Source organism: Stenella coeruleoalba (genome assembly GCF_951394435.1).
Source record: "Stenella coeruleoalba genome assembly, chromosome: 10".
In the NCBI taxonomy this organism is placed as follows: Eukaryota; Metazoa; Chordata; class Mammalia; order Artiodactyla; family Delphinidae; genus Stenella; species Stenella coeruleoalba.
The window spans coordinates 15,333,511-15,361,062 of record NC_137156.1 but is presented as its reverse complement, the minus strand read 5'-3'; the positions used below and the strand labels follow the sequence as shown (position 1 = coordinate 15,361,062).

Below are 27,552 nucleotides of genomic sequence, written 5' to 3'. Positions count from 1 at the left end.
ACAGGAAGCCCTTGATAGGCTTACCGTGTCCTACAGGTTCACCAGGTGAAAGTAATCCAGCCGTACTTGCCTTTGAGAGGTCCTCTGTTTTCTTCCTTAACAGAACCATCTGCTGACCAGTCTGCGGTTAAATGAAACATCCGCTTTGCTTTCCTCTACCAATGGACTACAGAGAGGTAATAATAATAGTTGTCATTGATTGAGTGCTTCCTAGGCTAGGAAGTGATTTACTTATATTGCTTCATTAAGACCTTTGAGGTTATTTCAAAATTACAGAAGGGGAAAACGAGACTAGGCAAGGTAAATGGAGGTGCCTGAAGTTATCTACTTAGTAATGAGCCAGAGCAGGGCCTGGGCATGCCACGTAGAAGTCTGATGCTTCTTAATTCCACCTACTTTGAGCCAGGGCAGGAAGGAAGGTCATTTAATACGGTACTTGGAAACTGGTTTTGCCCCACTAAAGACGCCACGATTGAACTTTCTCAGGGAACAAGCCCGGTCCTGCTTGCCTTCTATTAATTACCTGTGCAGACAGCCTTGCACTTTAATATTGCCTCACACCTGAGACTCTCCCAAGGTTATTAGACTGCATCCTAAGGTGAGGAAAATTCTTTCTGAGCATTAGTGCTTAACGGTCTTCAGCTCAAAGCAACTGAACCACTTACAGTGTTCTCTTCTGGGCCCCAGGAAAATAAAGATAAATTAGAACTGTCCCTTATTCTCCAGGAGCTTTTAGATTTGGAGGGACCATCACCTTCAAACGAAGCAAATAGACATCCTAGATAGACACTAATATGTGACAATAAATAGAATAAGTAATGCAAATAAAAGAGAATTGTAAAAACGGGACAAAATGTACTGTATAATGTAGAGCAACGATCAGTTGAAAAGTATCAGGTAGGATTAGAATCGTACCAAGGAATGTTTGGTAAGTGTATTTCCTCTGATATTAATGGTAACTTTGTCTGAAAGAGATCATTTGTTCCACAAGAGGCACATTAAGGTAGTGTTCACATTGTCACTTAATTTAAATATTTTCAATAATGGATTTAGGAAGAGGTGGTCAAGAAAAGCCAATCATACAATTTAATGTTTCTGAGTAAAGTCAGATATAAAGTATTGTTTCTGAGTCTAAGCACTTAATAAATGAATACAAAACATTAATTCTTAGGATAGTTATTGGTATGTACTAGGAATTCACCAAATGTTCGATATTAGTGCTATTATCTCTTCAATGAAGCAATAGCTTGTGTTTTAGTTAGTGGTTCAAATGAATGTTATATAATGTATACTGTTTGGTGATTGAGTTTGATTTCACACAGGCTGTTTTTAGTTGCAAAAAATTTTTACCTTTTCCATTGTGTATTTTTGTCAGCAAAAGTAGAGTATTTTGGGAGAAATGCATAGCTTTGTAGCTCGGCTCAATAACTATACCCCCTCAGGTATTTACTGGTAGTTACTTCACAAATCCGTACATTTTCAAAAGAACAGATATCCTTTTAAGTAATTCAAAAATGTTTTCTAGGTACTTGTTTATATTCAAAGTCTGTTATCTTGCATGAACATTCCCCAAAACATGCACCAGGCATTTTTCTCATATTTTGAGTTGTCAATATGAAATGTTCTTAAAATTTCCCACAGCATCAGTTTTCTTTGTAAGTTTTTTTTTTTTTTTTTTTTTTTTTGTAGTAACGCGGGCCTTTCACTGTTGTGGCCTCTCCCGTTGCGGAGCACAGGCTCCGGACGCGCAGGCTCAGCGGCCGTGGCTCACGGGCCCAGCCGCTCCGCGGCATGTGGGATCTTTCCGTACCGGGGCACGAACCCGTGTCCCCTGCACCGGCAGGCGGACTCTCAACCACTGCGCCACCAGGGAAGCCCTCTTTGTTAGTTTTTCAACACATTTCTTATGCTTTGATAACAGATAATGTCTTATTCTGCAATTACTTTCAAGAAAATGACTTGTATAGTTTTGTACCTTTAACTCATATTAAAACTACGCTAGGGCTTTCCTGGTGGCGCAGTGGTTGAGAGTCCGCCTGCCGATGCAGGGGACACGGGTTCGTGCCCCGGTACGGAAAGATCCCACATGCCGCGGAGCGGCTGGGCCCGTGAGCCACGGCCGCTGAGCCTGCGCGTCCGGAGCCTGTGCTCCGCAATGGGAGAGGCCACAACAGTGAGAGGCTCGCGAACCGCAAGAAAAGAAAAAAAAAAAAAAAACTACACTAACAAGCTGGTTGTCACAGGGAACTATCTTTGTGTCAAACTGAATGTAGCATTTGAAGAAGCCAATTACAATGAGAAAGGTTCCATACCTGAGCAATACTGATATTCAGTTGTGGAATTACCTGCCCAGGTAGTATTCCCAGCCATTGTTGTCTTGATGAAATGAATTGCATTTTGTGGAAGCTGAGCTATTCGGACCATTACTTCCACGGTGAGGAAACATTTTTGAAAAGTTCTTCAATAATAAGAAAAACATGAACTAAACAGGTAGATGTAATAGAGTGGAACAAATTACCTATCATGATAAATTTGCTAGCAGTCCCTTCCTTGGAAAGGTATTTGTATGTGTTATTTGCATTCCTTTCTGTATACTTAAAGGCCATATTATGAAAGTAGTACATTCTCATACAAATTTGGAAATTGTTGAAAATAATTAAGAAAAGAATCACCAACCTATTCACGGACAATCCCTGTCAACATTTTTTATGTATATCTTTTGATTTCCTGTGCATATTACAAAATCATTGCAGTATGTATGTATTGTTTTTTATCCTTTTGTCTGGCTTTTCTAGAATTTCATCTAAAGGGAATATGTAGTCTTTTGTGTCTGGCTTCTCTCACTTAACATAAGCCTCTTGAGAACATCTATGCTATTGCTGAACAATATTTCATTGTAAGGATATACCACTAATAGTTTATCCCTTCATCAGTTGATGGGTATTTGAGTTCTTTCCAGTTTTTGACAATTATTAATATGAATAAAGCAGCTCTGAACTTGAGTACAACTCTTTGTATGGTCACATTTTCATTTCTCTTGGATAAGTACTTAGGAGTGGAATTGCTGGGCCATATTGTATGTGTGTATTTGAATTGATAAGAAAACCTGCCAATTTATTTTCCAAAGTGGCAGTTCTATTCTGCATCCCCACAAGCCATGCATAAGAATCTAGTTGCTCGACATCTTCACCAACACTTGGCATCTTCTGTTTTTAGAAAATTTTCTTTCTTTTAGCCATTCTAGTGGGTATCTAGTGGTTTTAATGAACATTTTTCTAATGACTATTGATGTTGAAAATTTTCATGTGCTTATTTGTCTTCCTTGTGTCTTCTTTAGTATCTTTTGCCTTTTTTATTGGATTGTTTGCTTTTCTTATGGAGTTATAAGAATTTTTAATATAGTCTGAATATAAGTCCTTTATCAGATATATGTTCTGAAAATATTTTCTCAGTCTGTAGCCAACCTTTTCATTTTCTTAGCAGTACCTTTGAACAGCAAATTTAGCAAATATTTTCAGTTTTGATGAAGTCTATTCTATCAAGTTTTTCTTTTTGAGTCCCAGTTTAAAAATATTTGCCTAACCTAAAGTCAGTAAGATTTTCTTCTAGAAGTTGGATAATTTTAGGTTTTATATTTGAATGTATAATCCATTTTTTTTTTGTTTTGTTTTTTTGTTTTTTTTTTGCGGTACGTGGGCCTCTCACTGTTGTGGCCTCCCCCGTTGAGGAGCACAGGCTCCGGACGCGCAGGCTCAGCGGTCATGGCTCACAGGCCCAGCCACTCCGCGGCATGTGGGATCTTCCTGGACCGGGGCACAAACCCATGTCCCCTGCATCAGCAGGCAGACTCTCGACCACTGCGCCACCAGGGAAGCCCTATAATCCATTTTTGAAATAATTTTTAGATGTGACATGAGTCAAGTTTTACCTTTTTGCATATGGATATTCAATTTTTTCTTACACCAGTATTGACAAACAAAAACCAAATGGCTATAGATATGTGAGTCTCTCTGTGGATTCTTTATTGCATCCATTTAATTTTCTACATTGACACCATAGTACACTTTCTTACTGTAGCTTTTCAATAAGTCTTGAAATCAGGCCATGTTAGTCCTCTAAATTTGTTGTTTTTCCAACATTGTTTTGGTTATTCTAGGTCCTTTGTGTTTATGCATGAACTTTAGAACCAGCTTTTGAACTTTGTCAAAAAAGAATTTTTATCCAGAATGTAAGAGGAACTCTCAATATGAATATGTTTTTTACCTGGAGTGGGGCTGGAGCACCTCTCTTTCAAGCTTATCCTCTATTCCTTTAGCACTTCTGTCCAATGCAACTCTAGGTTGTTTGTACAAATATGCTCATTATGTTAGAAGTCCTAGCCTATTTCAGATAGTTCTTAAAACATTTAGAAATGTGAGTACACTTCTGATGCTGAGTCCTCGATCCTGAAAGTAATGGGGCATGTCAGGCCATAAGGCAATCAAGATCCCAGTGTGTCACATTAAAAATAGGATGGGTCTTTTTGAGCAGATGCCAGATCTAGATTCTGCTAATCATTGCTGCAACCAGAGGTCAAAGGATTCTTTCTTGCACAGGATGTACAAAGAACTGCAGTTCTTGTAGCCACAACGTGGATACCCAGAGCACTCATTATCAGCCTTGAGAATATAGAACAGTGTTACAATGTCCTGGCCTTCATGGCGGCAGCTGTGGGTATGGTCCTCTCTAAACTGAACCTTTGTTCCTCATTATAGTTATATTGTTCCAGAACTTGGATCCATTTTTTAAGCCATCTTTTTTTAGTGCTTCTCTCTTGTTGGATTCTTTTCCTACAGATAGAAGCTACCAGTTTTTTTTAGATTTTATGCCGTGCTCTGTTTAGCATGCGTATTTTCAGGCATATATCATATTTGTCGATCAGATCTTGACAATTAAAAGGCATTTAAATGATTAGATTCTGATTATCAAAATTCAAGCCCTTGAAATAGGACGCCTGAGCTAATGCATTCCACATTCCAGCATCTCATTTGCCGATCAATGTATTCATCAGAATCAGTGATGAGAGCATATTATATACTTGTCAAAGTAAACTTATTAAAAATACATTAGTTCTAAATAAAATCTTGTATTGATTTGTCATTTCTTTTATTAATAGAAAACTTTACACCTGCTCTCAAATCCTCAAATCAAAAGGTATCTGTTTCTCAAACAGATTGAAGTTCAATGATGAGTACAATTCCTCTGTGTGTGTGGGCGAGAGGATACTAGCTCATCAGCATGCACCACTGGCATGCCTTACATTCAGAAAAACAAAGATGAGAGCAGCTATGGAGAGCAATTGATATTCCTGCACAGGTTGGAGTTGATATGCAAATGGATAAACACAATGTTACCATTCTCAGGAAGCTATATGAAATCACAGCAGCAGAGGTTTGATACTGTATTTCCTTCTGTTTTAGCTCTGTGGTCATTTCAGAAACTGTGAAACTAAGAATCTCTAAGAGATGTATTAAGGGATTCCAGCCCCCAGCAGAGAACTATGTAACAATTAGCAACCACAGAAAAAGGAAACAATAAAGCATGTAACAATACAAGGAGGATGTTACAAAATGGATTTACCAATGCTGCTGTGGTATTAGTTCAGTATGACTTTGTTACTCACTATTATTAACATAGTGCTTACCGACCTTTTAAGATCGGTAAACTGGTCTAGAGCTAATTAGGTAATAGTTTCTTTTTTTTTTTTGCGGTATGCGGGCCTCTCCCTGTTGTGGCCTCTCCCGTTGCGGAGCACAGGCTCCGGACGCGCAGGCTCAGCGGCCATGGCTCACAGGCCCAGCCGCTCCGCGGCATGTGGGATCTTCCTGAACCGGGGCACGAACCCGTGTCCCCTGCATCGGCAGGCAGACTCTCAACCACTGCGCCACCAGGGAAGCCCAAGTCCTTCCCTTTATTAGGAAAGAAAAATCTTTAAGTAGCTTGTCCAATTCCTTTGTGTTTGTGTATGCGAGAAGCTCTTGCAGACTTTCTCTTAAGCTCAGTGGCCTGATCAGGATCTCATGGGCACTGGTCACATGGCCAACCTTAGCTTAAAGGAGGCTAGAAAGCCAGTATCCTGATTTTTTGTCTTTATAGCGGGAGGAAAGCAAGACAAGAGAAGGGGATTTGGGAATGGTTGTTGTGTCTGCCCCGACTGATCTTCTCATTTCTCTGTTTATTCAACCTTCAAGACAGGCCCACTGAACTTTTAGCTCTTAATCATTAGCTCTTCATAGTTTTGCTCCCTTATGCTCTTGGCTGTATTTTTCTGTGCATGTGTTTTTTTTCCTTAGTATTTCTCCATCACTGATGGGATAAAGTCCCAGTTCCAGATCATAGCATCTGAGACCCTTTGTGCATGGCCCCTACCCCCCACTCCAGCTACCTCAACTTCTGTTTCCTCAAAGATGCTGCTCTTCCATCATGTGGACTCTCTTACTGTTTTCTAAAAGTGGCATTCTGTCTTCAGGCCCTTGTTGCCTCCAATACATAACATTTACCCGTTATTCAAGATCATCTCAATCAATATTTCTTCTGGGAAGCTTTCCCAGAAGGCCATCCTTCTGATTAGTACTGACCATGCTGCGTCATAATGGTTTTTTCACATTCCTACACTCAAGGATTTCTTGGTCTAGTGGGACAAAGGGAGTTGGGAACAGTGCCTGGCACAGGGTAAGCATGTAAAAAATGTGCAGTGTAGGAGACTGAAAGCCTGAGGAAAATAAGTATCTTTTAGTTTTTCCCTCGCAACAGCCTAACACGGTTAATAATTAATGACCCAAGATAAGTTGTTAGAACAAACTAATTTGATTAGTTGATTGAGCAAATGGGCAAAAACCAGTTTTTAACCTTATAATATCAATTGAGATTAATCATCATTTTGGCTATTATATAAGTTACCAATTGCCCTGTTCACAATATAATGAACATGGTAACTCTTTTCCTATCTCCTCTCCCAAGTATGTGCTTATGTGTGTTTGTGTGACTTTATTACCTGTATTTTTCTTTCTCTGCTTCTAATTTCTCCACCGTTAGTAATGGCAGTTCCATATCCCTCACTGTTCATCTGTTCATGTCTGATTAATATTATCACCAGGTATAAGACTCGTCTCTGCCTCAGTGGAACAGGGGCAGTCTTTGTATAGAAAGCAAGGATAAATCTAAGGATTCTCACACAGAAGTCATTTAACATTCATAGCACTGACCTCTGGTAAGCAGATTTTGTGTGCAGTGCCATGAAGATTCATTGAGGGATGAAGAATTATTTTTTTTCCCACAGTAAATAACCTGAAGACTACTTAGTTCCCTTACAGACTTTTCATTCCATTAAAAAATGACAATACTGAATTCACATCACTTAATACATACTAATATGGATCTCAGAAAATTCTCAGATTCGTTTTACCCTTTCCCACAGGATTTGAGCATCTACAGAGCATCTGTAGAAGTTGACAGAGACTAACCATCATGTAATACTGGTGAGTTGGCTGGCTTGCTAGGAGATAAGAGTCTCTTCAGTATAAGAAGGGGTACCTGAATCCTGACAGAGATAAAGATTTTAAAAAAATTATATCTTTAGATACATATTTATTTTTATTGAGATATAATTGACATATAACGTTGTATTGGTTTTAAGTATACAATATAATGATTTGATGATTTGCAATGATTTATATATTGCAAAATGATCACCACAATCAGTTTAGTTAACATCCATCACCACACATAGTTACAATTTTTTTTCTTCTTTTTGGTGATGAGAACTTCTAAGATCTATTCTCTCTTCAACTTTCAAATATATAATGTTGTTAATTATAGTCACCATGCTATACATTACATCTCTAGGAATTACTTATCTTATAACTGGAAGTTTATACACTTTGATCACCTTTACCTTTTCTTACATTCTCCTCTTTATTTTTATATTCATAATATTCATACACTTTTATGTTTGAGCATCTTGGAAATACAAGCCTGTGAAATGGGGCTCACTTAGGGCCATATTAGATAGTAAAAACAACAACCAAAACACCTCTTCTGCCTTTTGATTTAGTTTGGGCCATTTACAGAACAAAATTGGGAAGCAGGTGAAGTTTTACTATCCTTATTCTTTCAGTAAACACTTATTTAGTGGTCACTGGAAAAAAAAAAACACATCCTCTGGGGATTAGTCAGATGTGAGATTGAAGCCATATATTGTTGCATGACTTTGGGGAAATTGTTTAGCTATTTAGAACCTTGGTTCCTACATCTAAAAAAGGACTTGTGACCCTTATCTTAAGGGTTGTGAGGCTGGGACACTCAAGGTAAGTACTCAATAAATGCTGCCCATTACTGTTAGTATTATTACTGCTGTTACTGGCTCTAACGTGCCTCAAGAACTATGTGAGATAAGGCACAGCCCTTCCTCAAAGGAGCTTTTTACTCTACTTGGGGTAGAAGACCAAAAACAGCTAATAATACCATGATACAGCATAATTCTAGGGCAGTAATAAAGGTATAAACAAAATGTTACAAGATGAGACAATGGGTACATTTGGACCACATGGAGACATCAGAAAAAAACTCCATGACGAGGAAGAATCTGTGATGAGCCTTCAGAAATGAGCAGGCTCTTAGCAGAGAAAGGGGGAAAGGGACTGATCGGCATTACCCCAGCCTGCTCTTCCTTTAACCTGTATATGCTTACAATGGCTTCCACTACATTCTTCCTCCTTTTTGTACCTAGTACCTGCCTCCGAAAACAATACAAGACTATTGTTTGAGGGGAAGCACTCTATTATTACATTTGTGTGTAACTCTTGTGTGGAAGTCATGTGGAAGGTTGTATGGTTAAAAGGTGCTGTTGTTTTGTGTTCTGTTTGTAAAGGGCAGGGACCTACTGGATTTAAGTGAGAACCAGTCACCTTGAAAGGAGTGTCTCAGGCTGGACAGTCAGAAACCAGAGAGTCACATCCAGGGCAGCTGCAGGATGATTCTCTTGGTTTTACGCATGAACTTAACCAGATATTGGCGAGGTACTCTCCTTACAGAATAGGGTGGGTATGGGGAGTTAGGAATCCCAAGCAACTTAACCTGGAAGCTGTGGGCATCCTTTGGGGCTCTGCGTGATCCAGGTGTATGCGCCTAAGGTCCTGCACACCTGTGTTTGGAGTCCAGCTTTGCCATTTACCAACGGTTGATCTTGGGCGAGTTATTAAATCTCTCTGCATCTTGTTGTACCATTTATAAAGCGTGAAAAATAAAAGCTCCCTTATATGATTGATGTGAGAATGAAAGGACATAGCTCCTAGGCATAGAAACCTCCTAGACAAAGAGTCCTAGACTGTTCGTTCTCTTTCTTCCTTCCATTTCTTGTTTCCTCCATTTCCCCTGCCCTCATCAGCATTGAACTTTAATATAGAATAAAGACTTGAGTATGCTAGTCAGTATCAGCTATGCTAAGAGACACTGAGAAAAGAGGTTTTAGTCATGCGTGGCCTAGAATATCAAAGGGGAGCATGGCATTTCTGGGGGTCAGCATGGGGGTGGCTATGGAAACTGAAAGAAGAGAACTTCAAAGAGGTGAAACTCTGGTGAAGGGTGGGGTGAGGGAGGACCAACACCCCGAGAGGCCAACCTTCACTAGGATACTGTTCTTCCAGTGCTGAGTTCTAACAGCTCTACACTGTAATAAGGAGGAGCTACCCCCCTACGGATATCCATCCCTTAATATAAAAGTGAGTAAACACATAGCTTCTTCCCAGTGACATTTTGAAATGAAAAACTTTGCCCCACGTGAAAGGAATTTTAGGAATTCTTAGGCAGTTTGGGAAAATTTCAGGGAGCAGGGGATGAGGACAGGCTTGGGTGACAGGGACATTTACTCTAGTCACTGGACTTAGAAGTTAGACATTTACTTGACCTAAATATAAGTGGCTTTACCGTCGTGGGGCAGAAGACCAGAAATTCCTGTATTTAAATTGCTCAGTCTCATTCGATGAGCCATGATGAATGATATACACTAGCTAATTTGAGTGTCTTCTTACAGCCTGGCCTAATAATACTCTAACTGACATCATCATCTCTCAGTATTTAATTCTTCTTTACTTGGGTCTGCAAATGCAAAGTGAAAAAGAGAAATGAGGCCAAAATGCTCTTCGGCACAAATATATGAAGCTAGAGCGGATTTTGGCCCAAATGATCCAGAGCATTGTCTCAATTCTCTGTCTTTTTAGCCCAATGGAGACAAGCTGTTGCCCTAATGGGAAATTAGGAATCCAGATGGAGCTAAACCTGGTTTGGAACTTGAAATGTGAAAATCACGGCTCTTTAGGGAGGAAAGCTGTATTAAAATTCAACTTCTATTTGACACATATGTATCTTAGTTTCATGTTTGTGATGGCCATCTTGCAAGCAATGTGCACATATCGTTCTAAATAACTAGATATAGGTGGTCTGCAGATGTTTGTGAGGGAATCACTTTTAGTTCTGTAAATGGTACTTATGGATATATGACAAGTCTATTGGGTTAGAGTTAGGAGGCCAACTGATTTGCAGTGATGCATGCATTGCTCTCAAAGTGAAAATCCTCAGCAGTGCTGAATGTACTTGGTCTTAATTCTTGTCTCACTAGTGACACTGGTGAGACAGATAAAAGGATGGTATTGAGAGAAGCGTGACATGAGACAAATATGTAGAAATATTGTTGCTTTTTGATATTAGTAATACTGTCCACAGGTCATTGTCTGCAAAAGCACTGACTCAACTCAAACTCACCAATAGTATCAGGAGAATTCTGGTCTCTCAGAATTAGCATTTAGGATATTTGCCTCATGGTTGAATGTCTGAAGTTGGAATTTAGGTAAGTTTTAAAAGCTGGGGACTTTTCTGAGATAGATACAATAACATTTTCAAGTCCACGGTTAAACAGTGGTCACTACACATCATATTCCAGGTTGGCTGAACTAGTGTTGTAAACAGCGTCAGCATCACCTCTGTATTCTAAGCCATGCTAATTGTGTTGTGCCGTTGAATGTTCATGTCTGAGTTCAGTTTGCCTTCCTTTGCTTTTAGAATGCACATGTACAAATTGTCAAAATCTTTCTCATTCTGTTATTCATTCTATTTCATTATTAAGTCTATTGGAAACAAAAATATGCCATTGTTATTGTGATCAAAACAACTGGTTCCACATCTTGATAGTTAGTTACATCAGTCTTTCATGCAGGTGGAGGTGGAGGCTGAGTGAGTGGGTAAACCTATGCCATGAGAAATGTGTATGTGTATGTAATCAGATGCACATCTCACAACCAACAAATAAAAAAAACACATCTAAAAGAGAAAGAAAAGAAATGACACATATCGTGGTCAGCGCTAACTTTACCTATTTCTGCTGACTGCATTGTTTAAACTCTCTGCGAGAAAGCTCTGCCCCCAAGAATTGCTCAATACCCAGCACAGAGGACATTGTAATGGAAAAACCCGCCACATCGACCCCTGCTGAGGGGGTTGAGTCTAGCAGCAAAAGATGATAGTATTGATAGTCAGTATCTCCATATCATCCTCATATAGTCGTTGCTTCCTTTGCTGGATAACAAACAAGGCAAATTTCTGGATACATCTCTGAAGTTCTAGAAGGCTTTTCAGGGTGATGCAAGGTTGAAAACAGATGCACGGTTGGCAGTCAAGGAGAATGGAAAAACAAGAACGAAATGAATGAATGAACGCGACGGAGTGCTCTCTGTAGTCAGGAAGGAAGAGCAATTCATATGAGCTTTCATTTCATGCCAGCTTCTACGTCAAGTTCCTTTCATTCATTTCACATAATCTTCACTACAACCAGGAAACGAGGCACGGAGAGGTTAAGCACCTGTCTGACATCATATAGCCAATAAGTGGATCGTCCGATCTGCTGACTTCTTCACTTCGATCCAACTGCCTACCCGTAGTTTAGGGTTGGCATTTATATAGTTGATTTCATGCAGTACCTGACGGTAACACAACAGATGGAATGTTCTCGGATCACAACAAAAAGTCAATGAAGTTTCCTTCTGGTTCTACCTGCTAGGAAGTTATCACTGAGTGTCAGGGTTTACCCATCAGAGACATCAGTGAGCATGTAATAGGAAAATTTCACCTGTTGCAAAAAGCAACAAATGAAAATGGTCAAACGGGGAGGAGTGGTTTCTTTGTGTTATGTTAGAAGGTCAGAAGTGCCGGCGTGTCCTTCGTGAGCTCTGCCGTTTGAAAGTCTTTGAGTAACATCGGCAGGTCATTGTGTTTCCACGATTACTTCTTTCTAAGCAGTGCATGGTATAGTCATTGAAATACCCTTATTAATTCCAGGCAAGTTTACCATTATTTCAGAGTTTTTCCTTGTTCTATTTGATATTTCCTAATTAAGAATACCAATATGCAGTTTATATATAGCTTTTCATATTTACTCCATAGCATAACTTACTATGAATAGTATATTTTCAGCTAGACCCTCCTCCATGTCTATCATGTAAAACAAACAAAAAATCATAAGAAGAAAAACATGCCGGCAATGTGATCATTTTCATTAACAGTGGGCCTCTCTGCTTCTGTGTGATTGAGATGCAGTCCGTTTCTGTTGCACCTCTCATTTACTTCCAAGAAACAGTCCCAGTTGTCTAAAGAGTCAACACCTTCTGACAGGCACCATCTGGTCAGCCATTCATTAACTCCCACGGTGCTGCCTGTGAATTTGCCTCTCTCCCTGTGACCAGTGACACTGTTGAGAGCTGTTGTGGCTTAAAGCAATATTGCTTCCTTGTCTGGATCATCCAGGCATCACCAACCATGAGTCCTACAGGCAATGTTCTACCTGGCATGTGGTTTTGTTATATCACTAAGTGTAATACTTAATGACGTTTTGGAAATTTAAAGTTGATTACAAATAGCAAAAGAATTAAAGTTTTGAAGAGCGAGTAGGTCATCAATGATGAAAATTTTTGTTTGGTTTGAGGATGGAAAACAATGTAGAAAATTCTTCTTTGGGAGTACTTTTTTTAAAAAAATTCATTATTTTATTTATTTATTTTATGTTTGGCTGTGTTGGGTCTTCGTTTCTGTGCAAGGGCTTTCTCTAGTTGCAGCGAGCGGGGTCCACTCTTCATCGCGGTACACGGGCCTCTCACTATCGTGGCCTCTCTTGTTGAGGAGCACAGGCTCCAGACGCGCAGGCTCAGTAATTGTGGCTCACGGGCCTAGCTGCTCTGCGGCATGTGGGATCTTCCCGGACCAGGGCTGAACCCGTGTCCCCTGCATTGGCAGGCAGGTTCTCAACCACTGCGCCACCAGGAAGCCCCTGGGAGTACATTTTCTGAGAGGCGATTAACAAATAGAGAATCATGAGTTAGATTCATTTTCAGCTTACACTTAAAAATCCCTTTTGCTTTCTTGCTGTTGTTTTTTACTTTTATTATTCAGTTTTTCTTGGTTTTCATCCCTGTACTCAGAGGTCACGTGGACTAATAGAACGAAGAGAGAACATGAAGACACTGCAAGAATTTAAGTAACAACTTGTTACTGAATGTTTCTTAATTCTGGTTTTATCATTTGACAGTGGGACACAAGTCCCAAACCAACTCTTCCAATCTCCCATAGTTTCTAAAGGGCACAGTTTCTATGAATATCAAGTAAATAAGCATGTGAAAAAAATAGATACTTTTCCACTGAGCATCTATTTTGAGGTACATAATATTATAGATGTTGGGGTACCAAAGTATAAGACAACTGGCCCACAAGGAGCTTGCAGTTCAGTTGGAGGGATGGACACAGAAACAAACAAAATGTGACAAACCATTAAGATTCCCCGAATCATCAAGGTCTGAGGAGCCCTGATAATATGAGAGGAATCCCACAGAGCGGGAGGGGGTCTTCTGGGCAGAGGGGACAGCATGTGGAAGAACGGAGGTGAGATAATATGGTCCTTTTGAAACCTTTAAATAATTAAGACAATACCAGTTTTGGCAGAGGACCTGGCAAGACCTGAGCTATAAGAAGGGTCTGGTTCATGAACAGCTATGTATGCCACGCACAGCCATTGGCTTCTACCCTGTGGACAACAGGAGGGTGTCAGGGAGTTTTAAACAGGGGCATGAGATGATTGGAAATGACGTGAATGACTGTCGAGGGATGTTTGAGGAACGATTAGAGGGGACTGAGCCCGGATGTCAGAAACCCAGAAAAGAGTCTAGTACTTGCTAGAGATGCTGAGAAAGGAACTAGAAGAGTGGCAGTGAAGGTAAAGAGGAAGGGAACCATCAGAGGAATCGAGTATGCAAGAGCAAGGCTCGTGGTCATTGTAATTAATCCAGAAGATCCAGTGTCAGATAAATGTTCCATCATGTCTCAGGCTCATGTGTTTTGAATTCATTTTTTTCCCCTTCTAGTTTTCATATGGGGAAGATTTTCTTATTTATTTTGTAAGAGTTGTTTGATCCATCACGAGTCTTGGAAGGATTCTTCTGAAATTTTCGATGCCAAGAACGTTGCCAAGAACATCACATTTATAGAGTAATTCTCCTCCCAAACTTTGAGCTCTATGAGAGGTAGGAACTAGGTTCTCTTATCCTTTATTGTATCCTGAGCACAGTGTCTGCCATGTCATAGATGCTCAATAACTTCTTATTGAATGCATCAATGATCAATTCTGTAGTGCCACACAAACAAGATGCTCTGATAATCATAATAGTAGAAAACATTTGTAGAGTTCTTTTTTTCCCTCCCCCCCCCTTTTTTTTTTAATTTGGTTGCGCTGGGTCTTAGTTGTGGCTTATGGGCTCCTTAGTTGCGACTCGCCAGCTCCTTTGTTGTGGCATGCGAACTCTTAGTTACAGCATGTGGGATCTACTTCCCTGACCAGGGATTTAACCTGGGCCCCCTGCATTGGGAGCGCAGAGTCTTAACCACTGTGCCACCCGGGAAGTCCCTAGAGTTCTTATAAGTACCAAGCACTGGGATAAATGTTCTTTGTGTGCACTGTCTGATTTAATCCTTATAGCAACACTTTGTGGGTGTTGTTCTTATTCCCATTATGCAGATGAGGGACGTGAACCTTAGAAGTTACACAGCTGGTGAGTGGCAAAGCCTTGGCTCTAATCCTGGGTTGTTTAAAGGCAAAAACCCGTGCTCTAAACCACCATGCTGGATTTAATGACCCCTTGAATGAAGTGAATTCTGAAAATGACAATTTAAATAAGTTAATCCTTTCTTTCCTCCTTCCATTTCTATGTCTTTCATTCCTGGATTGTTCATATCATTTCTCAACACATATGCCTAGATTTTACAGGCACGGATGCTATCTTCCCTTCCCTCTCCCATGCCTTCTCTCCTTCCACTTTAAATGATGACATGTAGTCAAGGTATTGAAGCAAATGGGCTGAGTGGTTAGATATATGGGTCTCCATCCCAGTGGAGTGATGATCTTACACATTTTCCTCTCTAGCCTCTCTTGTGTGGTGTCTGAGTCTTCGTAGATGCCTCCACTTCATCTCTCTAGCTCCCCGTATTTAATTCCCCCTTCACCATCCCTACAGGTTGATGGCTAAGGTGTGGGTGTATGTAGCACTGGTAGGGAAAGTCAGATAACAATAGATACTAGTAGTGATAAGAACAGCCAGCAAGGAAGGTCAGCTCCTTGAGGGTAGGGACGAGGTGTTATTTATCTTCTCCGTACATCACCTAGTTCACTCCCTGGCATGTAGAGGCACTTGATAAACATTTGCTGATATACCTAAGTGTGTATATATGTATGTGAGCCATCTTACAAGAAAACTGACTGCCCTGTTTTATTGTCTGTGCAATGTAATCGACTCTCTTCTTTATACATATATTCTTAACACAGTATTGAACATCAATATGTTCAACACAGATCAGTGAGCATTTTTTCCTTTCTCCTTTTGTGGTCTATCTCCTTCCTAATGAATTTATTCATTATAAACAGGGAACCATTACAAAAACAAACCTTTTACAAGTAGCAATGCAGGTATGGAGGTCTCCTCCCCTTTTTGGTCTCAAGATGAATAGCTGTACATACCACGTAGCTTCCTTGGTAAGCCATCTTTTCCTTTCAATGTGTCTCTTTCCTTCTTTTAAAGGCTAATAATGCAATATACATGATTTTAATTGCAGAATTTGGTAATGTACTCCAATTTTACAAATACTGTGGCTAGTCTTAAAAAAAAAAAAGAAAAACGTTTGACAATAACTTGCATTCAAGAATGTCTCTTATTTGTGATATCAATTCCCCTTGTGCTTTGGACTTTGTTTTTTTTCCATTTCACCTCCAAAATTACATTGAAAACATCTGCTAAGGACTTATTTAAACAGCTAGTTAATGCTTTGTAAAGCTCAGAGGTGCACCCATCTGTTCCGGGAGCATTCTCTTTTCTCAACAGCTATATCATATTTTCTACCTGTCTGACAGCTGGTTTTGTCTCAAAACTCTTAATTTCTCTCTTTCAGTAGTATACACCTTACATTAAAGTTTATAACTGAATTTTCCTCATCTTGCTTTGCTCTGAACAATCAAGTTGTTTCCTTCTTTTTCTTACGTCTTACTTAAATCTTTCAACGTTGTTTTAGTTTTTAGAGCCAAGATGTCCCTCCTTCAATCTTCGTAACCAAATCCAAGGCAGAATGTAGTTCTGATGGATTTCATCTCCAGCATCCTGGTCCTTGCACCACACCACCATGCTCCCCCCACAGCCCACCCTCAGGTAGAGGACCCGACGCAAAGCCCTTTGGTTTACATCTGCTCCACAGCGATCATTGACACATCCTTACTAGGGAATGCGGGCCCATCCCAATATCACCCTCCATCATACCTCCTTGGACTGTTTCAGCTTTCTCAGGAGTGATGCAGGAACCAATCCTCTGTGTCGCCTGACGGAGGGAAACCCATTTCCAGATCTCTCGATGGTCCCTTGGAAGCCCCCCCACCCCCACCCCATCTAGGCTGAGAGGACAGAAGAAGCTCTCTCTTCCCCTCCACCCCTTTCAGTGGGCAGACTCAAGGTAACCACCTTCTCCACTGAGTCTCTTAACTGTTTCTCTCTCTCTCCCCTTTGTCCATCCTTTTTATATTTTCAAAATAAGTGATGGGGCTAAGGAGGTACAGTACCAATTCTCAGAAATTTCTTTTGTAAACTCTGGGTGTGGGGAGCTGTTTCATACTCTTTAGGGTATCTGATATCTAAAGGGTATCAACACCTCACTTGAAGAGAGATATGAAGAGTCCTGATTTAACTTCCAGTTACACTCTCCTGACTGCATTATTTTGTTATAGTGGCAGCAATTCAGATGCAGTAATTTGTGTTCTGCCCTTATTACAGAACATCAGATGGCATCTTGCAGCTATTTATCCCTTACATACTCAAAGATGAATTTACCCCATTGGCTTTTTTTTTTTTTTAACGCTCAAGCGGAGCTAACAGTCCTCTCATTCTAGACCACAGTCTTTCTGCCCAGAGCCTCCATATTGCCTTCCCAGGCTGCTCTGAGCTGCTTCCCAGGACTTCAGAATACTCTTTGCTCTGTATGCCCATTGGTATTTTTTCCTAATCGTGAAAAAATTGTTGCTATTATTATTGTTGTTGTCATAATTGTTGTTTTCATATGTGAGGAACCTAAGAATTAAATTCCCATTTACACCATTTTTTTTTCTGACATAAGAATACTAATTTCTTCAACCTTCTCTATACATGTCCTCTTCTATTTTCCTCCTGATTTCCACGAATATCCTCTAAGAGGCAGCTACGCTCTTGGTCTTCTTTCTTTTGCCTCATCAAGTAGAGAGGATGCTGGAAGGAAGAGGTACATCACACACTGCATACTGACTTAACCCTTAGAGAAGTTTATTTTGGACTGAAATTGGGGAGTTAAGAAAAGGCTTATCTGACTCAGATTTGCCATAGAACACTTGTTATATCCCTTGGTGTTTGATTCCTTCTCAAAATAGAGTTCCTGTGTCTCAGAAACCAAGCATAGTTTTCCATTTGGTCCTCAACCAAAGAAAATACTGTCAGTTCCAGGGAGTCAAATACAAGATTGTCTGTGCCAGTCCATTAAAAAAAAATTATTCAACTGCTATTATTAGTAGATGGCAGTTTCTAAGGGCAAATCTAAAGAATGAAAAAAAAAATGTGTGCAGTTACTTTGCGTTGATGTAGTCATGGTTATTTTTGTTTATCAAGGAGGAAAAAAAAAAAAAGACTACTTCTTGTATGTTCTACGCACACACACGATGGGAGCCATATTTCTCTGTAAACAAGTGTGCCAAGAAAGCTAGCTGAAAAGCAAGGGCTGGTAATAGACCTGGACAGTTACCCTCTCGCTCTTCCTGTGCTCGTGAGATTCTGGGTCCGTGGACTGGGAATTTTGCAGTTGTCTGGGCATCTGATGACCCATGGAATTTTAGGCAGGTGTTTCTTTGTGACCCGGTTATTCCAGCTGTGCAGTGAGTGGCAACGATAGGAGTACTGGGTAGTTTATTAGCGAAATGGAGTCATTGTTGAGCAAGGTATCTGCAGGAAAAACTACAAGGAAATTTAACTGCTAGAAGTGAAGCAAGTCTATTTTTTATTTTTAAAGAGGAGGCCCAAGGACAGCGTATTGTGGAGAAGGAAGTCCTGGTTATCTTGACCATCCTCTGCTTCCCTTGGAGCCTTTTGTTCTTCTGGTTTTCAGAAAGTCTGAGACTTGTTTTAGGTTAAAGCACCAGTGGAGGGCAATGTCCTCTGAGGGTTAGCCAATACCAACACTAGATAGCCCTCTAAACAGCATTAAAGTTTTATTGTGTGCTCTTGCAGATAGGAGGGCAAATATAGGAATTTCTAGTGATAGAACGGCAGTTACAAGGGGTAGGGGGATTTCCAGCGCTCTCAAACTCATAATCGATCACTTACACCATCTACTATTAAGGCCAGTCTTGGATCCAAGAATGTATTGAAAGATGGTGATGATTTCACTGGCAAGCACTGGCAAACTCTGGAATATTCTTGTCACAATTAAAAGCAGAGATTCTAATTTGCTCATGGGTTCGTGGGTCGTCCTGGTTGGAACTTTTCCTGGAGATCCTTTAGACTTTTACTTGATGTCCTGTTTCTCTGGCAAGGCATGATATACGTTTCCTTACTGCTTTCTGAAGCTCCGGAGCATCTGGAAAGGCTTCCTCTCCTTCTCATCAATTCCTTGGAAGGCGCTTAGTAGCAGTACCAGGGCATTTGTTTTCCTGCAGAGCAGATGGGGGTAGACAAGAGCAAAACGAGCTTTCCCACGTTTTTCAATGAGAGTCAACAAGTCTTTCCATCCTACTTACTCCTTGCACTTTAAGCCATTGTTTCTCATAAGAGATTTCTATAATATTGAAAGCAAGGCACAAAACCAAAATTTGTTATGCATAAAGGATAGGTACTACAGGACTACTCCTAACTTTGAGAATCATGAAGGTGTTTTTCTGTGAGATAATGCGGATAGTCTCCTGCCTATGTAATGGCTTTGCTTCACCTTCTCTATCTGGACAGATAGCCACCTTCCCTGCTAAGCTGCACAACCCAGAGCGATCACCTTCTAACATCCCTTCCTCCCACTATCACATACCTACCACCTAGTCATGGACTAGTTTGTGTTAAGTTTGTGTTGTTACAGTTTTTACCATTTTACATTGTATTGGATACGCATTGTAACTTCCTGACATTTCTGCAGGGTTTTATTCTTCTGGTTGAACTGAAAGTCTGACACCTGTGATGTTTCAGTTCCCTACTTGGCTCTAAGCCTTGGACCAGTCACATATACACGTACAGGTTCCCGAGTAATTTCTTTAGCATCCCTGACATTCTCTATCATGAATGTTAGAAAAGCAAAACACAGTTGCTTAAAGGGAGGATATGGGATGAACCCAGCACACCAGCACTGAAGACATGCCTACAAGTACCCAATGTGGACCTGATTCATGGTTGGATTATAACATGGCCCCATGATAGCCATCGTTTGGTGACCTGAAATGGAATAACTGCAAACAGTAGCATAGAAAGAAACACTTTAAGCACACCTGGAGCAAACTTTAAGGACACCATACACCATCAGCTGTATGGTGATGGATGGAAACTACATTTTTGGCGGTGAGCACGCTGCAGTGTGTACCGAGGTAGAAATACAATGTTGTACATGTGAAATTTATATAATGTTATAAACCAACATTATCTCAATAAAAACAAAATGAAAACAAGCTCATAAAGAAAACCCAAATAAATAACTTATACTTGATCAAATCCTATCAAATTTACCCGTGTATGATGTGGAAATAAAAGTCAGTTATGCGTTATTGTTTAACCCCACCTATAAAGGCAAAGTCATCAGTGTGATAAGGAAAATTGTGTATTTATGTATCATCTGTTATCCATTGTCTGTGGAGGATAAGAAATCTATATTGCCCTCTATCATTCTCAATTCACTATTTGGTTCACTTAAATGTATTCGTAAGAGATTCTTATAATATACAATGCAAGGCAGGAAACTGGTATTCATTGCACGTCAAGAATAGTATTAGGCACTATGTTATATGATTTCAACTTTCATTTCATTTTTGCAAGCATGGCCTGAGAATAGATATTGTTACCTCTGTTGTTTTCAGAAGAGAAAAGCAAACCCCAGTGAGGTTAAATAATTTATCTATAGCTATGCTTGGGGAGTGCCAGGACCAGGGTTCAATGCCATGTCTGTAAACTCCAGAATCCATTATTTCCCATTACTCCAACAAAAGCACTGGAGAAATCACAAATGTTTACGTGCCAGACTTAACAAAGACATTTTTAAGGTGCAAAATATTTTTTAATAGAAGCAATAATCTTCAATTAAAGAAAGAAATTGATGTGTCGATAATAGATTAATTTTCCAAGACCTGATGGCCATTAACTGGTTTAGTATTTATACCCTCTTCTTCCCTAACCCCCCACCTTTGCCGCACTCAGGCTGTAGGAACCTCCCCAACTTTCTATTTGTGTTTGTCCCACTGAAACCCTTATCAACGCTGGGCCTGCTTCCCCCGTGCCTTGTGGATTGGCTCTTAAACATAGAGCAGATTTCTTCTCTGAAGAAACTGAACAGGAGAGGTTCAGACTCAGAGAAACCAGGCATTAGCATGGGTGAGGGTGAGGCAGTGAATTGGAAAGAGGGTTTTGAGCGGAAGTGTGCCTAACGATGCCTAGCCCACAGGGCTGGCTTCTCAGACACAGAACTCAGGAAGGCCCAGTGCTTGACTGAACGCTCTGCTGCCGCCATCTTGAAGTTCTTAATAGTTGTATCTTTGAACTTGTGTTTTGTAAGTGAAGTTCGATGGGATGGTGGAGCATGATTGTGAGCAGAGGAGACAGGTGCCATGTGCACGTCCATGGTTCTTTGCTGCCCCATTCGAGAATAGTGTTTGCAACGTCCCATGAGCACAGGATTCCAATGGATCCAGATGTGTGGTAGTTGAGCAAGCCTCAAAATGAATTCAAGGTAAGTGTGTTCGTCTATAAGAGAGGACACTGAGGCACTGACAGACCCCAAGGGACTTTCTGTTTAAATCAGAACTAGGGCAATTGCAGTCTAAGAAATATGGCCACCAAGGATCCCTACCCCACCCTTTCTTACTCCTGTTGCTTTCCTGTATTAGCCAAACCACCTACAATGAAGACGAAGATAAGAAGGAAAGGGAAAGATAGGGCAAAGCCATAGTTCCTTTTCCTTCCAGCTCTAACTTACTCAGCAGTAAGGTCACGGTAGAGAATGTTGGTAGAACCTATCAAGAAGTGAAATGAAAACAGCTGTATGTGTGTGTCCAGCCATTGTTTTGGTAAGAATGAAATATACATGCAAGTACACACTATGCAACAAAAATTATGTAATTTTAGTGATTCTGCCTGAGTTAAATGTTCTTATAATTGCGTGTAAAATTGGCATTGCACAATATAAAGATGAACAGTAAAATTCATGCTAATAATGTAAAATTTTAATTTTTTTTTACTTAGAACAACTTTAAGTGGCAGCTAAAAAACACCGTGACCAATGGAGAGAGAGACTGCAGAAGAGGGGGAAAAGCTTTCTATTTTACTAACTTTAATGGAATTTTTCCTGCTTTTGGAACAAAGGGCCCACATTCTCATTTTGCACTGGGCCCTGTAATTCATGTAGTTGGCCCTGGCATGCTTGCCTCTCCCTGAGGGTCAGCAGTCAGGATTTTACCCTGAGGAGGGAGATTGGTGGATTCTACCCTGGAAGAAAAGAACTTCCATGAACTTAGGAGTTTACCAATATGCAGTGAACCTTCGCCCCATTCACTCTAAAGAGAAACCTAGGAGGGTGTGGGTCCTCCCACGTGCACTGGATTTCCCATCGGTGTTTGGCCTCACTCTGTGAACAGATGGCCAAGGACCTGCAAACATCATCACAAAATTTTCAGCCCTTTCATCATCCTGCTACCCTTCTCTGACTTAGAAGATACCCTCCTTCCCAATTCACCACAGGTGTAGACCTAAGTAATTACAAATAGCAGATGCAATTTTAGTAATTGCATTTCTTGTCTGAAAGTGGTCTTCATAGAAAATATAACTTTAGGTGAGCTTCTCAAGAGTCGGTGTGCATCAAGAACAAAACCCTTGCAGATAGCTGGTGAGCTGTGATCAAGTGAAAAAGTCAGTCTAAACTCTACATTTAATGCAGTTGATGAAGTCATTAATACCAAGTTTTGGAGAAATATGTTCATGCTGGGCATAGAGGAAAAGGATTTAAACAGGTGGCTGAGATATTTGGGGAAAAGCCCAATTGATTTTAAATTGCAATTCAGAGTGAAGAACAGAATGTTGATACTAGCAGTGTCTGGCAGGCAGCTCAGTGGAATATTAGGTTTTGCTAGAATCAGGCTTCATACTAACCTGACGAGGCTCATTTCTGAAATTGGAAATCTGACAGAGATATGGGAAGCAGTGTATACATGGTTATATCCTGAAGCTGAACAAAAAATAGTCCTTGACCATCCACCGTCCTTGGCTGTCTACAGGTGATCTGGGGGTGCGGTGGGGGGTGGTATATGGGAAGAAAAGCAGGAAGATTCATGATCCGTTTAAGAGAAATGAGACGTATTTCTTACCTTTAAATAAGTTAAACAGAAACTTTCTGGGAGGAGGGGCATCTTCTAAGTCAAGTGATCCAACTGGCTCTTCTGCCTCTTGAATCTTAACTCCGTTGTACCCGCTGCTCTGAGTCTATTCTGTGGGGCTATACAGAAAAATGTAACGCTCTTCCCCATGACAGCCCTTCCCACTTTTGAAGGCAGCTACAGTGTGTTTTGTAAACATCTCTTTTGAGGATCAGACAGCCGTCTTTCCTTCAGGCTTTCCTCATCGCAAAATTTTCAGCCCTTTCATCATCCCGCTACTCTTCTCTGACTTTGTTCACTTATCAAAAATTTATTGTGCACTAACTACAGGCCAGGCATGCTTAGAGCTAAAGTACCAACATAAATAAGATATAGTTCCTTCCATGAACGAGTTCTGGGGCTAGTGGATGAGACAAATGAAAGAACTATATGCTGTGATAAGTGCTACAGTACAGATATGCATGGAAGATATTATGGGAGAATAATTTGCTTTTTTGTGCAGAAGCAAGTAATATGTTTCAGGAAGGGTTTGGTGCAGAGCAGAGAGGGCCTCTCGTATCTTAGAATTTAAAAAATCTCATCTGTAACTCTATTTATGGGTCCCTTTTCATACCTAATGTTATTTATTTATGACTTCTTTTCTGATCTCTTTTTCTTTACTATACTCATCAACAATTATCTATTTTATTGGTTCTTTTTTTGTTTACATCTGCTTTTATTCTTATCCATTTTTTCTACTTTTAAAAAGTGAGTTTTCTATTGTTTCTAGCTTTTTGAGTTCATTAATTTTCAGCTTTCTTGAGCTCTAGTACATTCTTTTAGGTCAACACATTTCCTTTGAAGGAAAGGAAAGTTAGCCACACTTCATAGGTTTTGGTGTAGGAGGTGGTTTTGTGGTTGCTCAGTTATGACCAATTTGTAAAGTTAGGTTTATCTAACCCCAAAGTTCTCCCAATGTCTCTCTTCAGATCCTGTCACGCAGAAGCCCTGCACAGAGTCTGAGGTCTCTGCTAAGAGGAACTTGGAATGGTCACCCCTGCAGAGGGTCACTCCCCTTGCAGCATCCCTTTGCCCTCCACAGCCATTTTGAAAGAACAGCAAAATCCCCCCTAATTAGGGCAGACAATGAGGGGAGCTGGCAAATGGGTGTGTTTTTCTTAACCGTGTTGCCCACGTGAGGAAATGAGTTCTGGAGAAGGACCCCTTGCCAGAACAACTCATTAAAACAGGAGCATGACACGCGGCTGGGGGCTGGGCGTGTGTAAATCCACTCTCCTACTCATTCAGAGCAGGAAAGTTCAGTGTGAGCACAGGTTAGCCTCATAAAGCTTTGTTTCACGTGGATGCCTGCTGGGCTGGCGGTTAAGAAAATGTTGTAGCCCATCTACTACTCCCTTCCCCGTCTTTTTTTTTTTTTTTGCAGTACGCGGGCTTCTCACTGCTATGGCCTCTCCTGTTGCAGAGCACAGGCTCCGGACGGGCACAGCCGCTCTGCGGCATGTGGGATCTTCCCAGACCGGGGCACGAACCTGTCTCCCCTGCATTGGCAGGGGGACTCTCAACCACTGCGCCACCAGGGAAGCCCGCCCTTTCTTTTTAAAATAGCCTTTTCTTATCAACCTTCCTTCAGGACACAGTGGTTTCATGCTCTCCTCATCCACTTCCCTGTACAAATTTGCCCTTAAGAAAAGATCTGGAAAATCCAAGATATAAATAATTGATAATATACTGCCTGACTGAGACTGACATTCATTCTAAAGGGACACAAAACCTTAAGTTAGGGGAAATCAGTGTGTATTTGTAGACTTTTCATCATCAGTGGAATAAGGGACGACTTGGAGGCAGTTGGAGATGCAGACTCTGCTGAGGATGGGGGCTTGGCTAGTGACTTAAATGAGCAAAGAGGACTGGGTGTATGTAAAGCAGTGGTTCTCAACCAGGGAATATTCACCCACCCAGGGGACATTTGGTAACGTCTGGGGACATTTTTGGTTGTCCTAACTGGGGTGAAGGTTACCACTGGCATCTAGTGAGTAGAGGCTAGGGATGCTGGGCTGTCCCCCACAGCTAGGAATTATCTGACCCCAAATGCCAAGAGTTCCAGGGTCGAGGAACCTTGGTGTAGACTGACATAGACTTGATAGTGACACTGGCCCCCATGTTGGAGAGATGGCAGGAGAGCTTCAGTGTGCCAGTTGGAGACCAACCACCTTCCCTGAGTAAAGGAATTTCACCTACTTAGCAATCAAGAGTACTGTCCTACGACCCAGTACAGACCGATCTGACTTCTTTGGAGAATTCTGAAATCCAGATTTTTACATGAACATTTAAAAATACCAGCAATGAATCCAAATGAACAAAGTTGAGAGAGCCACAAAAAAGACGACCATGAGCTGCACGTGGCTTCTGGGTGGCTACCTACAAGCTCTGACCCAGACAGTTTTGTCCCAGGAAGTATAGTGTGGGTTGTAAATCCAGGGCTTCAAGGTACCAGGGGAAGGTTCTGGCCATCAGTCCTTCTGTCTGCAAAGACCATGACTGTTCTACTGAGGCAGAAGCCAAGGGGAGGTCTGTTTCAGCTCTGTGAGAAAAAAAAAAAAGTATTGGTGCTCTTAGATTGCTCTAGCGCTATTTAACATAGTTTTCCAAAGCAATTTTACCTTTTCCTCTTGTAAAGGTCTCTTGGGCTCAATATGTACATTTCAGATTCTGGACTTCTACTAATTCAAATATCTAACTGACAGAGTTGTCGAAAAGATTAAATAAGATAATATATAAGAAAGTTCATAGTGTAGGGTTGTCTGGCACTAAAAGAAATGTTAGCTGACCCTAAATACAAAGATAATTCTTCACTATTTGAAAGGGACTATAGATATATTTTTTAACTGGATAGAATTAGTGACCAGCTTCTGGGATAATGAGCTGAGTTCACCCGCTTGAATTTGGAGGGCAAACACATGTTCTTTGTGTCTGGGAGGTATGCTTGAGATTTCCTTTGTCTCTCCCTGCTTTGGGGAAAAGCAAATTTGGCATGGCCTTTGAATGACTGCCTCTCCCCAACTTTTTTTTTTTTAGTACGGAAGCTTTGTAAATTCGCCCTTTTATAAACAAGCACCATCTTCATACCTGCTGAAACCGAATTCTCATCCAGAGGCTAGGAAATGAACAAAGGGGGCAGTAATACCAACTGCATGCAGACAGCTCAGCCCACGCAGGTACACAGGCATGGCTGCACCAACAAGGGAGGGAGGCCCTTTGTGAAGAACCCTTTTTATTGTGACTCTTTCACCTCCCCCAGCCCAGCCTGAGCCACGAGAAGAAGAGTGCTGTCAATGAGACAGGCCAATTTTACCCATCTTACACAATCGTGCATTACAGACTTTCCAAGAAGACGCCATTCAGGGTGAATCACCAAATTCAGGATGAAAAGGTTTTGATTTGCAAAAGCACTCAAGCATTTCTCTTTAGAGCTGGAGATGGCAGGGAAGGAACCGACGTGCACGCAGCTGCTTCACCTTTGGGCCAGGTGCACTGGCAAGCACTCCCTGGTGGAGCAGGGCGAATGCACCCAGCATTCACAGGCGCCTTTGTCACACGCTGGGTGCCGGGGGCCATGAATGCCTTATTTAAGGCAGAACAGAAGGAGAAGGTGCTGGTGACTGTGGGGTATTGAAACGTGTGGAACTGAGTCAAAGCATGAACTGCGGGTTAACATCAACTGAAATTAATGTTTAAATTTTCAGGTTCTCAATTCGATTTCATCAACACAGGCAAGAGGTGATGAGAAAGAATGCTAGATTGAGGATTGTATCATTTTGGATGATTTCAGCTACTGATGACAGAAAATTTATCTCAAGTGACTTCAACCCTTATTACTCATAGCTTGGGCTCAGGACCGCCAGGATCACCATCACCATCACCTGGGGGCTCGATGGAATTGCAGAATCCACAGCCCCAACCCAGACCTGCATCAGAATCTGCACTTTTACAGGACACACAGGTTATTTGCAGGCACATTATGGTTGGAGAAGCCAAGCCTTAAACAAGAGCTCTGTTTTTTTTTTTTTAAATCTCAGAGACCAAGTCGACTAGAGGTAGGCAGTTCCAGGGTTGGTTAATTCAGCAACTCAACAATGTCAAGAAGGGCCTGGGTATTCTTTATTTTTCTGCTCTGCTCTGCTAAGTGTGTTTACTTTTATCCTCCGATTTATCTTCCTGTGGTCACAGATGGCTGCAGAAGCTCCAGGCATCACCTTGAGCAGCCGAGTGAAGGGGTAGGAAAAAGGAAGCTTCCTCTTACCTGTGCCTTTTTAACAGCAAAGAAACAGTTTCCAGGAGCCACTTAGTACATTTCCTTTCACATTATA

At 41.0% G+C, this 27,552-nt stretch overlaps 1 pseudogene across 1 annotated transcript in view; it reads left to right on the top strand.

Annotated features, from left to right (window-relative positions):
• Positions 1-27,552, top strand: part of LOC307193496 (translationally-controlled tumor protein-like) — a 178,670-nt pseudogene that overhangs the window by 11,799 nt on the left and 139,319 nt on the right. Inside the window, exons 3-4 of the transcript XR_013831767.1 lie at positions 104-176; positions 7,457-7,517. The product of XR_013831767.1 is annotated as a translationally-controlled tumor protein-like (transcript). The remainder of the gene's footprint in view (positions 1-103; positions 177-7,456; positions 7,518-27,552) is intronic.